This window comes from Amblyomma americanum, chromosome 1 (genome assembly GCF_052857255.1).
Source record: "Amblyomma americanum isolate KBUSLIRL-KWMA chromosome 1, ASM5285725v1, whole genome shotgun sequence".
NCBI classification, from domain to species: domain Eukaryota; kingdom Metazoa; phylum Arthropoda; class Arachnida; order Ixodida; family Ixodidae; genus Amblyomma; species Amblyomma americanum.
The window spans coordinates 327,647,412-327,659,949 of record NC_135497.1 but is presented as its reverse complement, the minus strand read 5'-3'; the positions used below and the strand labels follow the sequence as shown (position 1 = coordinate 327,659,949).

At 41.2% G+C, this 12,538-nt stretch overlaps 1 long non-coding RNA gene across 1 annotated transcript; it reads left to right on the top strand.

The window, feature by feature from the left end:
• Positions 1-290: 290 nt before the first annotated feature.
• Positions 291-10,963, top strand: LOC144099267 (uncharacterized). The gene is made up of 4 exons (XR_013307364.1): positions 291-408; positions 4,459-4,588; positions 10,141-10,204; positions 10,796-10,963. It is a non-coding gene; the product is annotated as an uncharacterized LOC144099267 (long non-coding RNA).
• Positions 10,964-12,538: the final 1,575 nt, after the last annotated feature.

The following is a 12,538-nucleotide window of genomic DNA, read 5'->3' as shown; positions in this document are numbered from 1 at the left end:
TGAACGGCTCCCGTCCCGCACGTCGGCGTAATCGCCAAAGTGTAGTTTCGGTTTCGAAACGGGAACTGCTACGCAATTCAGAAATGTGCAACTAAAGTGCGAAAGACTTGGTACATTCGTGCTATTATGCTCAGCGCTACACAGAGCGATTGCACGCTTATTATAAGCGTCACGCACTGTCAGGCTGCTCGTAAGCGCAAATAGCGTCTTTTATTCTTCGAAACATGATTGTCTTGCGGAGTGATACCACCCCTGGAGCCGCAGCACACAGCGCGGAGTGCCACAAAACGCGGCTGCTGATGCAACTAATGGCGCGTGAACAGCACGTCGTTTGACGGCGACTGCAGCTGTGTGCCAAACAAGACAGCATTTCTTGGCCGGACAAAGCAAGTGCTGCTCGTTTTCAAGGTATGTATACATTCAGCTTTTATCAGCGCTGCGATTATCAAGACAGCACTGTCAGTTGTCGCGGCGAACAACTCACTGTAGGGATCGGCAGCTGCAACGAGAGGAGAAAAAGAAACCATCCGAACGAGTTAGCGCGTACTGTCGCGTGAAATGCAAAGAAAACATATATGCATGCCCCAAAATGGCCCTCGCATCGGCGTATCAGTAAACCTGGCCAGCTCGAAATACAGCATGATCGAGTATCGTGGCTCGTTACCGTATACATGCGAAGCGCGGGCGCACATGGTTTCGATTCGCCGTATTGAAGTGACAAGGTGATGGGCACATGCTATACATACCGTTATTACATTTTTTTTTGCGCCTGGGAGGTAATCCGCTCCTTATCCTGTCTTCGACAGATGAGGCAGCTATAGGACAACATGTACGCATTTTTATTTGTCTGCATAATTTCGTGAATCTATATACAAGTGAAACCATTTGACAAGTGAATCTCTTAGAATTGAACATGTCATTAAGTGCGTGCAATAGCTGAATCGAATTCATTATTTCAGTAATTAATTAATGTATTAATTAAGTGAAGTGCAATACTCGTCTCCAAGCAAATTGAAACAATTAAATTGAAATATTCTGCCGAATTCACTGAATTTATTCACTGAGCCGATTTTTCATGTGTGAGCATTATTTTTATTGTTCTTGATACAAATTATACATTGTTTTGCCATTGTGGTGTTGTTGGTTGCTGCTGTTGCGCCTGTTTCTAAACATTTTGAACCAATTATGATACTGCAGCTTGCATTGTTTTGTTTCTCACCCTAATATCTTTTGTACAAGACATATTTTTTATAGCAATGTGTAATGTGTATTTCCTTTGCCCCGTAAACCTGTATAATGATGTTGCAATATTTTAATATATACGTGCATTTATTTTTCCTGGAAAAACCTGCAGTTCAGCATTGTTCTTATGTATCACTTTGCAACCGCTCACTCCCCTCTCTTACTGCCTCTGCATGGGCCATGAGAGAACTTGAGTAAATTATAATAGCTAATGCAGATTTGAACTGAATAGGTTAATTTGGTTGTATTTCATTAATTAAAATGAATGGATAAGGGTTGCCATTTTTGTATTACTGGTATATTTCCACTTCTGAATTTCCAAGTGTTCAATTGTTTTGTGTTTGGCACAATAAATGTTCAAGTTCTGACGCGGCTTCTACCACCGTTCTCGCCAGCACCAGAAAAATTTAATGAGCATAACATTTGAATTTTGTGTATTGGACCAAAGTTGTCATTTTAGTAGGTCTGCTATACATGTTCAAAGCAAGTGGTCATCAGTTTATTTTAGCATCTAGCGAAACCACCCAAACATACCCCCTTTATATGCCCTGAGGCAGTAACATTGCTTAAAAAAAAAGATGTGTGCATGTAATATAGCTCATCTAAATTTTATGCAGCTGACTACATGGGTCATTTCATGCCAAACGCACCAATGTTTGCTCATAACCCTCTTTGATTTTGGTCCAAAAATTTGTCTTTTTATTGAACTCACAAAAGAAATTTCTCTTAATATCGAATGAGAAAAAATTTTTCTCATCATCTGACAGCCCTTTGAATTTTCCAGACTAGTGCAAAAGTAGGTCTCCGTACAAAATTCATGATAAAATGTTTCTTTTCTTTTTGGCCTCCAAAGTTTTTTTGGACAACTTATATGAGTTGTATATTTTATCATGTGTCAAGACAATGCCTGCACAAGGTTTTTGTTTTTTGTAGTTTGTTTTTTAGCTCGAAATGCTTCATTTCGGAACTTTTTTTAAAAAGTCCACACGACATTTATGAGCTATATAAAACTTTTCATTGCCTCGCCAAAACATGTACTACATGGATAAATTGTTTACACTAAAATTAAACTGAATAACTTTCAGGAAAAAAGTTCCAAAGTTGCGACAAAGTGCATTGTGCTGTGTATCCAGACAAAAATATGCTGTAGTGCTCAATGCAACAGTGCAAAATCAATTCCTCAATCAATCATCGATGCAAAGTGCTGAAAACACACAGTGAACAGGTGGTCTGTGAGATTATTGGGGCAGCTAGGATTATTCAGACTACGAGAACAATGCGTCAGCACACCGTCCCTACTGCTAACAAAAAAAGAACTTGAGCTGTCAAACGTGCAATGATTTTCACGACTGTGCAGGAGTGCGTGTGCCACACAGTGTGCAAGCCACGTGTCCTTGGAACATGTGGCGACTTTATGGAAGGGTATATGAAGTTCTGTATTTCTCAAAACAAACATTGCAAGTCAGCGCTTGTTGTGTCACCTTCTCATCTCGTGCACCCGTCTGTGTTCTGCACTGTTACTTGGGAGATGCTTTGGTGTGCTGTTTTTATAAAAGCCATGCTCTGCGAGGTGCGAGGACGGAATCAGGTGGCTCGAGGGGGCATCCACAAATGCGAATATGATCGCCTCGGGAGACCAGAGTCTTACCTTACAAAGGCCACATCACGACACCTTATCAGCTTCTCACATGAGCAGATGCTGCACAAAGGAGACCCTCTGGGTTCCGGAAAGTGCAGTTCAGAAAAAAAAAGTCCAACTTGATCACAAGTTTGGAATGGCTGGCTGTTCTGGTTAAAGGTATATGTGCATTGCACTGTTTTAAACATGCATCTCTCAGTACTGTTCTTGTTTAACTCTTATCATTCTCAGAAACAGAGGGCATAGTGTACTTGATCCCCTTGAATTGTGGCTATGTTTACAATGGTAAAACTGGCAGGTGTGCCAATGAGAGGTTAAAAAAGCGCCATTATGATGTGAACAAAGCTGTGAGGGAGAATTTGATGATTCACTGTCGTGATTACGATCATTTGCCAGATCCTGAGAGCTGTGTGCTGGAATTCATGCGCTGTATTGTGCTAGACAGACACAGAGAAAAGTTGATGTGTGAGATAACCAAGGCTACGAAAATTTTAAAATAACCACAATCATTGTGGTAGCGCACCTTTTGTGTCACTCACACTCACTAAGAAAGAGTTTGTGTGGTTAAATGCCCCATAATCAATTTTTGTTTTGTTTTCAACGCGTCCAGTGTGAATATGTAAGGCATACCTTGTTCATTGTTTTTTTTGGGGGGGGGGCGCAATGTATATATTTGACATGGTTTGCAGTAAACCTTCTTGAAAGACAGCGTTTGTGCCATCGTATTGTTTCGTCGTCCTTGTCTGTGCTATATTGTCATGATTATTTGACCTCCAGCTACCAAATTAAAAATGACATATTTGATGCCACCAGCACACTGAAATGGTGATTTCGGGGCAAAATGCGGCAGAACCGCATATCCAATGGCCACCATTTTGCTCTTGTTTGAAAACTGCCGCTCTTCCCTACATTTAAGTATTACTTAGTATGGGGAAGTTCTCTAGGAATATCTGCATTCTGCCATTTTCTGCGGCCTCTACAAGGGCCTCTAGAGTGCCTGGCATGCGCATCTCAAATGCAGTTTTTTCCACTTCGTGTTTTTGCCAACTTGATTACCCTGACTGATGTTTTCATTATGCTTTTGTGGTGCAATTTCAATTAAACTTACACTGTCGAGATCAGAAAGAACTGAACCATGGAGCTATGCTATATTTTTGTAGCTCGGTCGAACATATCAAATTTTAATGTCACCTAATTATATTTCGTAATTATGATGCTTTAACAAAATTGAACATTTCTGTATGATGTTGTACCTCAATAACAATACAAATAGCATAGCTTTGCATGGTTGAGGGAAAGTGTCTGAACAACCTGTAATAAATTACGTAATTAGGCTTCAGTTATTTTTCCATAATATGAAAACCGATTTAGATGTTCTGAAACTAATTACATGTTCGAAAATAGAAGGAAGTATTACATATCCACAGCTAATTTCTTTACGTTATATCTTGTAATAAACATTTTCATTTTTAAGATCCACGTCTTCTCTTTAGCCTCGAGATCGTTAACCAGCCTGCTAGACCGTATGGATCCTTGCTTTAAAAATCCACATTCTAAAATTTCCTTTTTTGTCCTAGGTATTTCTTGAAGACAGCACAGAAGTTGATGAGGAAAGCTTTAAGTACATGCAAGAAAACTTTGGTGGCAATTTGGGCTGCACATTCATACTTGGCTCCAGTGCTTTCACTTCAGATCGTTTCAATGCAGGTATGATGCTTTCAGTGCATGCAACACTCTGTCGCTATTCATAAGCACATGCACCACCTATCTTCTGGCCAAGGTAAATTTCAAGCCCTGGTACTCAGAGGATTCACAGATGAGGCTGACAACATAACATTTCTCGAGTGTGCATTGAAGTGTGTTGTTACACATTGCTTTGCATTCATTAGGCTGGTATGGCTTGTGATCCCGAAGCTGCACATGGGCTAAGAGAGATGCCTTAGTGCAGGGCTCCGAAATAATTTCAACCATCTGGGATTCTTTAATATACAGGCACTGGCATCGCACAGAATGCGCACCTTTTGCATCAGTAGAGTTATGCGGCTCTATGGGTCTGACCTGACTAATATGCATTCTTATTATACCCTGATGTACACAAAGGGCAGGCATGTTAATTATGAAGTAATTTAGATTTGCTATCAGTATAATTGATAACTTGAAGCAAGCATTAGCCTGAGCATCAAGTTTATTCTAGGCTAACGATGGGGTCAAGTGATCAACAGCATCTGTTTAGTGTGGTGGACTGTAGTGGTTTAACTGTATTTACCAAACTAAGTGCACAAACAGTTCTGCTTTAATAAATTTTTTCTCATGACTGGTAAATCTTGAAGCAAGCAAACTGCATGCCAAGGATGCATTGTATTGTTGTCTGCATTGTTGTAGCCACTACACCTAGTTATATTGAGTGAGAAGATCCGTGAGTTTTGATTAAGAGCCCTGCTACTGCACTATGACACCAGAGCTCCGATGTGATGGTTGTACAGTCATTGACAAAAGTTTGCAGGATGCAGATTGGCCGAAAAAAAAATTGCATTACCTCGCTAGAAAGTCAGCTATTCATTCCAGCAAATGGAGCACGCATATGTCATCATGCGTGTGTACTTTTCATTGCCGTGCTTTGCCTGGCTACACAGGAATACATTTATTGCCACGAATCTGCAACACACAGGCTTTTGTGTATGACTGTACATGTGAACAAGCTGTGTAAGAAAACCAGAAAAATTATAACATAGTGCTATAGTTGCTATACTTTTCTCTGGACCAAGAGGTCTCTCAGAGAAAAAATTAAAGGTGAAAAAAAGGAAAGGCACTAGAGTTTGGCATACTGTCATCCCAAGCTTGATTGTATCCTTTTCTATTTCGAAGAAAGGAAAGTGCTACAGAAATGAGTGGAAAGCAGGTTGAGTGTAACGAGAAATGCCAGTGTAGTCATAATCTGAAAAGAGAGCTGGAGCAATTTCTGCCAAGCAAAACTTGTACTATCACAATATTATTTTGGTGTGGCTGCTGTTATTACCTTTTTTCAAATGACTGCGCCTGCTTGACATAAGGCCAGAGTAAATTAAGCAAAGGCAGCTACAAAAAGCAAAGCTGCATCCCGCTCATATAATTGACTTCTGCTGCCCCTATGTTGGACACAGCAAACCACATGTCCTTGCTAAAGCAGCTCATTGTAAATATTTAAAGGCGCCAAAAACACACACAAGAGAAGATAATGGGACGGAGTGCCACTCACAACTCTGTGAGTGGTCAAAGGTCAACGAGTTCAAAGGTTTGATTCCTGGCCATTGCAGCCAAATTTAAAAAGGGTAAAATAGAAAACCGCCAGTACACTGTGTGATGCCAGTACACATTAAAGTTCCCTAGGTGGTCAAATCATCTGAAGCTCCCCACCACAACATTTCTCATAAAGCATGGTCAATGACCTAGGCAGGCAAAGTAGAGCAGTGCATCTAAAAATAATATGCAGAAATGTGGTTAAGATTGGAGCTGTAAGGAATGCACCTACTTTGGACAGTTAGTGACTGCAGACCTGGATTATGAGAGTAAAATAACTAGGAGAATAAGAATGGGGTGGAGTGCTCTTGGCAGGTACTCTCAGGTGATGAATGGCAGTTTACAAGCATTTCTGAGGGAAGTAACAGCCATATCTGTACTCTCCTACGGGGCAGAAGTGTGGAGGCTAACAAGTTCGGTGAACTTAAATTCAGGGCAATTCAGTAAGCTATGGAAAAGAAACTGATAGCTGTAACATTCGGTGACAGAATGAAACAGGTGGTATTTGCCTACAACTGCTAAATAATTTATAACTGAATTTTTTCTCTAATGTGTTTCGGCTTCATTGACCGAACGAAGACTCTGACGTCAAGTGAGAAATCATTTTTGTCATTTCAGGTCTTGGAAGAAGCTGGATTAAATGTCGTAGTGAATTAAATCTACATATCTGCTGATTATGTTAGCTTTTCTAGTTGATCACGTGACCAAAACATCAACTTGATGTCACAGTCATCGTTCGGTCGATGAAGCCGAAACAGCATGGGAGAAGAAATTCAATTATAAATTATTTAGCTGTTGTAGGTTTAGTACCATCTGGTAATCCATGTATTCCATGTCTGATGCATCATTTGAAAAAAGAAAACACGTAATAAAATTAGTTGTCTATAGTCCTTAAAGGGTAGTGCTACAAGGGCTAGCATAACAGGAGACGAAGTCAGGAAGGCAGATGAAATTAGAAAGTTTTGAGGGTTAAAGTGGCCGCAGATGGCACAAGACAGGGTTAATTGGAGGGTTATGGAAGAGGTTTTTGTCCTGCAGTGGACATAGACTGATGGTGATGATGATGATACATCACGCTGGACTATCCGACTTGATCAAAAATATGGGGCAGAGGTTTAAATGATTCTAAATGCTGTGCAATAAATTCCATCTTGCAATTTGTTTGGCTGCTGTAGGTACTGGTATTGTTACCACTCAACTCCTTTGCCAAGTCTGATTGCATTTGAATTTACAGAGGAGCCTGTAACGTCGTCCCCCCAGCCATCACTGGAAGCTTTTCAGTCATTGACGATTCCATAGAACTCCCTGTCTCATGAAACTCTAACAGCCCTGAGTGCATCAAATCCACTTGAACGAAGTCAATATCAAGAAGTAGTAAGACTAATAGCAACAGCAATGTGCAAAGCGGCCTCAAGGCCAACTGCAAAGCAAATCCGGTCAGTGGCCAATCGTGTCGGCCAGAAATATTCGTCAGCACTCTGTGACGCACTGTCCACCTCTTCAGGGGGTAAAACGTTTCATGGACTTGCTTACAAAATTAAGTGCCGAATTGAAAACGCAAGGCGCGGATGTAAGCGCCTTTCTGAGGAATTGTGCGGAGGGCCTCTGAAGAGGGCAACAGCAAGGACAACTTATGGCTGCACAGAATGGCAGCCACCAGTCACTGCCATAGACTTCAATGATTGTGAGGAAGCAAAAAAAAATGCTTCTTGCTGAAAGCTCTAGAGGAGCAAAACATTCCTCTGCAAGAAGGACTCTTGATGCGTGCTTATGCAGCAATTCGAGCGACCATCAACACTAAGGGCAAGCGAGCTTGTGATGTACAGAAAGAGTGGCCCTTGCTGTTCACGCAACGGCACTTCCTGGCCTATATTAGAAGGCATGTATGCAACTGTATTTGCAAGCTGCATGTCAGTAAATTGAAGTGTTGTTTGAGGTTTCAGGAAAAGTAACTGTTGCTGAGTGTGTGTTAAAGTAATGCTGGATGCCGAATGTGCAGGGTAAGCCACGTATTGGATTAGGGCACTTCTACTACCAGATGCAATGTCAAAGAATAACTTCCAACAATTAGTGCAATAACTGTTTAAGTAATAAGGAATCCATAAATTACAGGCTGTGAGCATTCATTATCATGTCTGAAAAGTGAACAAAATTAAAAAATTGGGTTAAAATTTTACTTAATTTGAAACTCGGTGCAACAGTAGTTAATATAGTCGGGAGTAGACTGCACCTATGGGTAACGGAGTGGATTCCAAGAGAAGACAAGCATAGCAGGGGGCGCAGAAAGTTAGGTGGGCGGATGAGAAGTTTGCCGGGTACGGTGGTCACAGTTGACAAAGGACAAGGTTAAATGTAGAGACATGGGAGAGGCCTTTGCCCTGCAGTGGGTGTAGTCAGGCTGATGATGATGATGACTGCACCTGGTGCAGTTGCCTTTGTAAGTCTGTCGTGCTGCCTTCTGAGAGCCTTACCTTGCAGTACAAGATCAACAATTTTTGCAGTCCATTTATTCTTGTTGTTGATAGTATGTCGCAGTAGGCATGAGGTATTAGTGTGGTCATGCATATAAGTGTATACCAGATATTTCAGGGAAGCCCGCATGTTAACTAGTTAGGTGCATAACTAAGTTCTGATAAAACTGTCACAGTTAGCACCTGGTTGCAATTAGAGATTTCTAGCTGGTCATTACTGATAGCCATGTCAATTTTTAGAATTTTGAAACACGATTACCTTTGGCGCTGTGACATGGAAAGTTTGGCTATTTCGAATGTATAGTTACGTGCACAAGAGGGATTGGTTTGTCTGCATGCATTTCAAAAGTGCTTGTATCTTGGCATGATCTAGCTAAAATTTTCTGGGCCACAGCATCTAGAGTAATCGTGTTTTCGAAATTCAAACACTGATATGGCTCTTACTAATGACCGGCTACAATTTTTAATTACTGCCAGTTGCCTGACTGCGATAGTTATGAATTTAATTATCAGAAATTATTTAACCAACTTACTAGCAGACTTTATTCACCTGTTTGCATTTCCCGCTTACACTGGTATTATTCTGCCGCAGAAAGTCTTCATAACTCAAAAAGCCGATTTTTAAAAATTAGTGGCAGGCTTCCCTGAAACACATTGCATATGACCATCAATTTCGCACCAAGATGGCAGGGCCAAAAAATGAAGGGGTAATGCATGACACAAAGAAGAGAGGGCATACCCTGTAGATGTTGATAAATTGGTCAGCACTGGATCGTTAGGTTGAAAAGGGTGAATGTATTGTGCAAGCACACAAATTACCTTTCACTCACTGTTATGGTTGTTTTCAGCAATGTCAAGAAGGCTTTACAGCTAAACATCATTTTTTTTTAGGCTAACGGACACGCAGCTAGAAGGATTATTTGTCAATCAAGAAATTGCAGACCTCGAGGTCTTGTATGCATTCCTGCGGCACAGCCTGAAGGGAGACGAGGCACTTCAATGGCTCCTTATGACAGACAGGGCAGGACATGGGCCGTCCAAAAGCTCTGCTCAGTGGGGTGTTCCCATTGCTGTGCATTTTCTTCAAGGAAAAGACAGAGTTCCTATTTAGTGTTTTTTAGGTGAGATTATTGCGGGGATGGATATTTGGTAGCCTCTCAGCATTAACATAATTTCTGCTTTATGACCGTAGATGATACTTTCACATATCTCTGTAATATTCTAGAGCACTTGCTCCATCATTTGAGTTCACAGAAATTGTAGCCAGTGGCAACGAAAAATTAACAATTAACATGCGTCATTGTTCCAGTAGAATTTTATGGGCACCACCTCAAAGTTTACCGAAGTGCAAAAAGCTGTGAACTTTCCTTTTTGTAGTCCTGCTGCTGCAATTAGCCAGGTGTTCATTATTCCTGTGATTCTTCAGCTCACTTGTTACCTGTGTGCCCTTGTGTTGAACATGCAGTTTCCTTATATTCATCTGCTTATGATAATGGCTTCTTACCTCCACAGACGTCAACCTGTGTTTCTGAACTGATTAGTGACCTGCCTCCTACACCAATGGTGGTTGTACTTGGTAAGATTTTAATAATTTTCTGAATGCTTTGAGCAGAGTATAACCTTCTAAAAAGCATGGAAGTATGAAACCTCATTGATCACAAAGAATTAGAGCGTGGTAACGAAGGAGGTTGTTGTGAATTACCCTGTATGTCAGACTCAATGCAGCTTCAAGAATTCGATGAGGCATGCCAAGGAAGCTAAATTAACCATCCGCATGCCACAGTCTTCTCTTTGAGATTGTACCTGGCAGCATAACCCGCTGCTAGAACCTTGTTAGTGTAGCTATAAAATTCAGGTTTGTGGCCTATAATATTAACTTGAGAATATCGCATGCATTGCCATTCATCCATCTGCTCTTGTCCATTGCTTTATAAATACCTTCAGTGTCTAGCATTTGCATCTACATAGAGGTGCCGTCATATTTTTTTTGTGAGCTGTGCTGACATGACCAGCTATGTGAGAAAGATTTGTATGCCTCATGTTCATATTATCATGCTAAAAATTATTCTTCTGAGCTGTAGCATTAAAAAAAACGAATTGCTCCACAATTGCTAATATTTAACCCGAACTCAGTTTTTGATGCAGTCGTTGATAATTTTCTTTTCAGGCACAAGCATCTTTGACTGTGATTGTACGTGCATTGTGACACTCGACGGAGCAAAGTGCTTTGAAGGACTGAGCTTTCTGGCCGCCATGGAGACCCTGTATGCTGCGTACTTTTGTCTCAACATGAAATACAATCAAGAAGTGCAAGCCACATTGGAATTCATTCAGAGGTAACCACATAAATTTTTCTCTTGTGTATAGACAAGTTTTTATCATATCTATCTCTTTATGACTGTTGCAGTATATACTCAGTAAGACGTGAGGAAAAAAATAGCATGTAAACTGCATATGCCTGGCATCCCTCCTGCAGCATCTCGACATTGTTCCGATTCACTGTGCACGTGCATTTTGTGCATAGTTTGACAACCTTAATAACACGAACTGATGGGCGAGTTGGTCTAACACTATGGTGAAACAGTGCAGTGGCACACGGACAAAAAAAGAAAGTAACTACTAATCTTCACTAGGTGGCTGGATGGCACATTCTCTCATATGAGCTGAGCATACGTGAAGCCACTGGAAGTTGGATGGCTTGTGTCAGAAGACGGAAGGCTGCTGTGCTTTTCAGTGAATGCAACCACAGCTTTCATCCTTTCGTACATAGTTTTTATGCCACTCTCTGGTGGCAACTGCTGTTGTATCACAGAAATAAGAAATATGAACACGAGAAATATGAGCATCGCTTGTCATACCTTCCAGTTTCAGGGAAATCCAGGAAAATATCCATGCAAATGCTGCGGTAAAGAGGTGCTTGCATAGCACTCTGCGTTCTTTTCTTCAGAGTGCAATGGAGTACTAGTAGAATGACAATGAGGCTAAGGTCATCTTATAACTGAATTTTCGCATAGCAGAGAATAGGCGAACCATGACAGAAACCAGGGCACCCGTCCTTTGAACAGCCGCTCGATTTTAAATACTTCAAATATACAGCGCTAGAAGTTGCAAACAGCCGATGTCTCCTGACATCGATGGTGGATGAAGATGTTCATTGCTTTAAGCGTTCATTAAGCTACCGGACATGCCTATAGCACAGCCAAGTTTATCTAGCGGCACCTACCTGAAGCACGCAAAATAGTTTTTGGGCTAGTCATGAGCTAAAAGAACGACTTGTGAGAACGATGAATATTTACGGCAGCATGTGCCATTTTAGATATGTGCAGCGCGAGAGAAATGGCCAACAGGAGAGAGTGGTAGAGGACATGCACTGCTTTAAGCCAACTGCACCAAGCCCCATGAATAAAAGCCCATTCAGGCATAGTACTTTATCTGCTACAATACAAAGCAGTACTTGATACCCTCTTGTACCAGGACACCACTGACGTCACATTGGGTAGTAGGTACATCCTCTGTCGGCTTCGCTCAAAAGAATACAACTTGGCAAAGTGGTTGGCTAGCTGCGGAAGATTTCCACTTACTACATGACAATAAAAATCAACGTTTGCAACCTGGTAACTGCAACATAATAAGCGGTATCACGCAAATTAGAACTTGAATACTAAGCAAAACTTCATGCTGGGCTTCGTGGTGCATATTATTAGACAGGTATTTTGTAGTGCAACAGGACAACACAGAGCCTAGGAGACAAGGCTCTAGATTGCCTGTAGCGCTGTCATGTCGTCGGCTCTCCTACTTGTTGTTCCGTTGCACTCTGAAGGCCCCTTCTTCCTGAAATGTCTTTCTCAAAAACTTTTCTAGTCTTCTTGCATAGTTGATGGCGCAACAACCACGCATTGTTGTGAAAAAA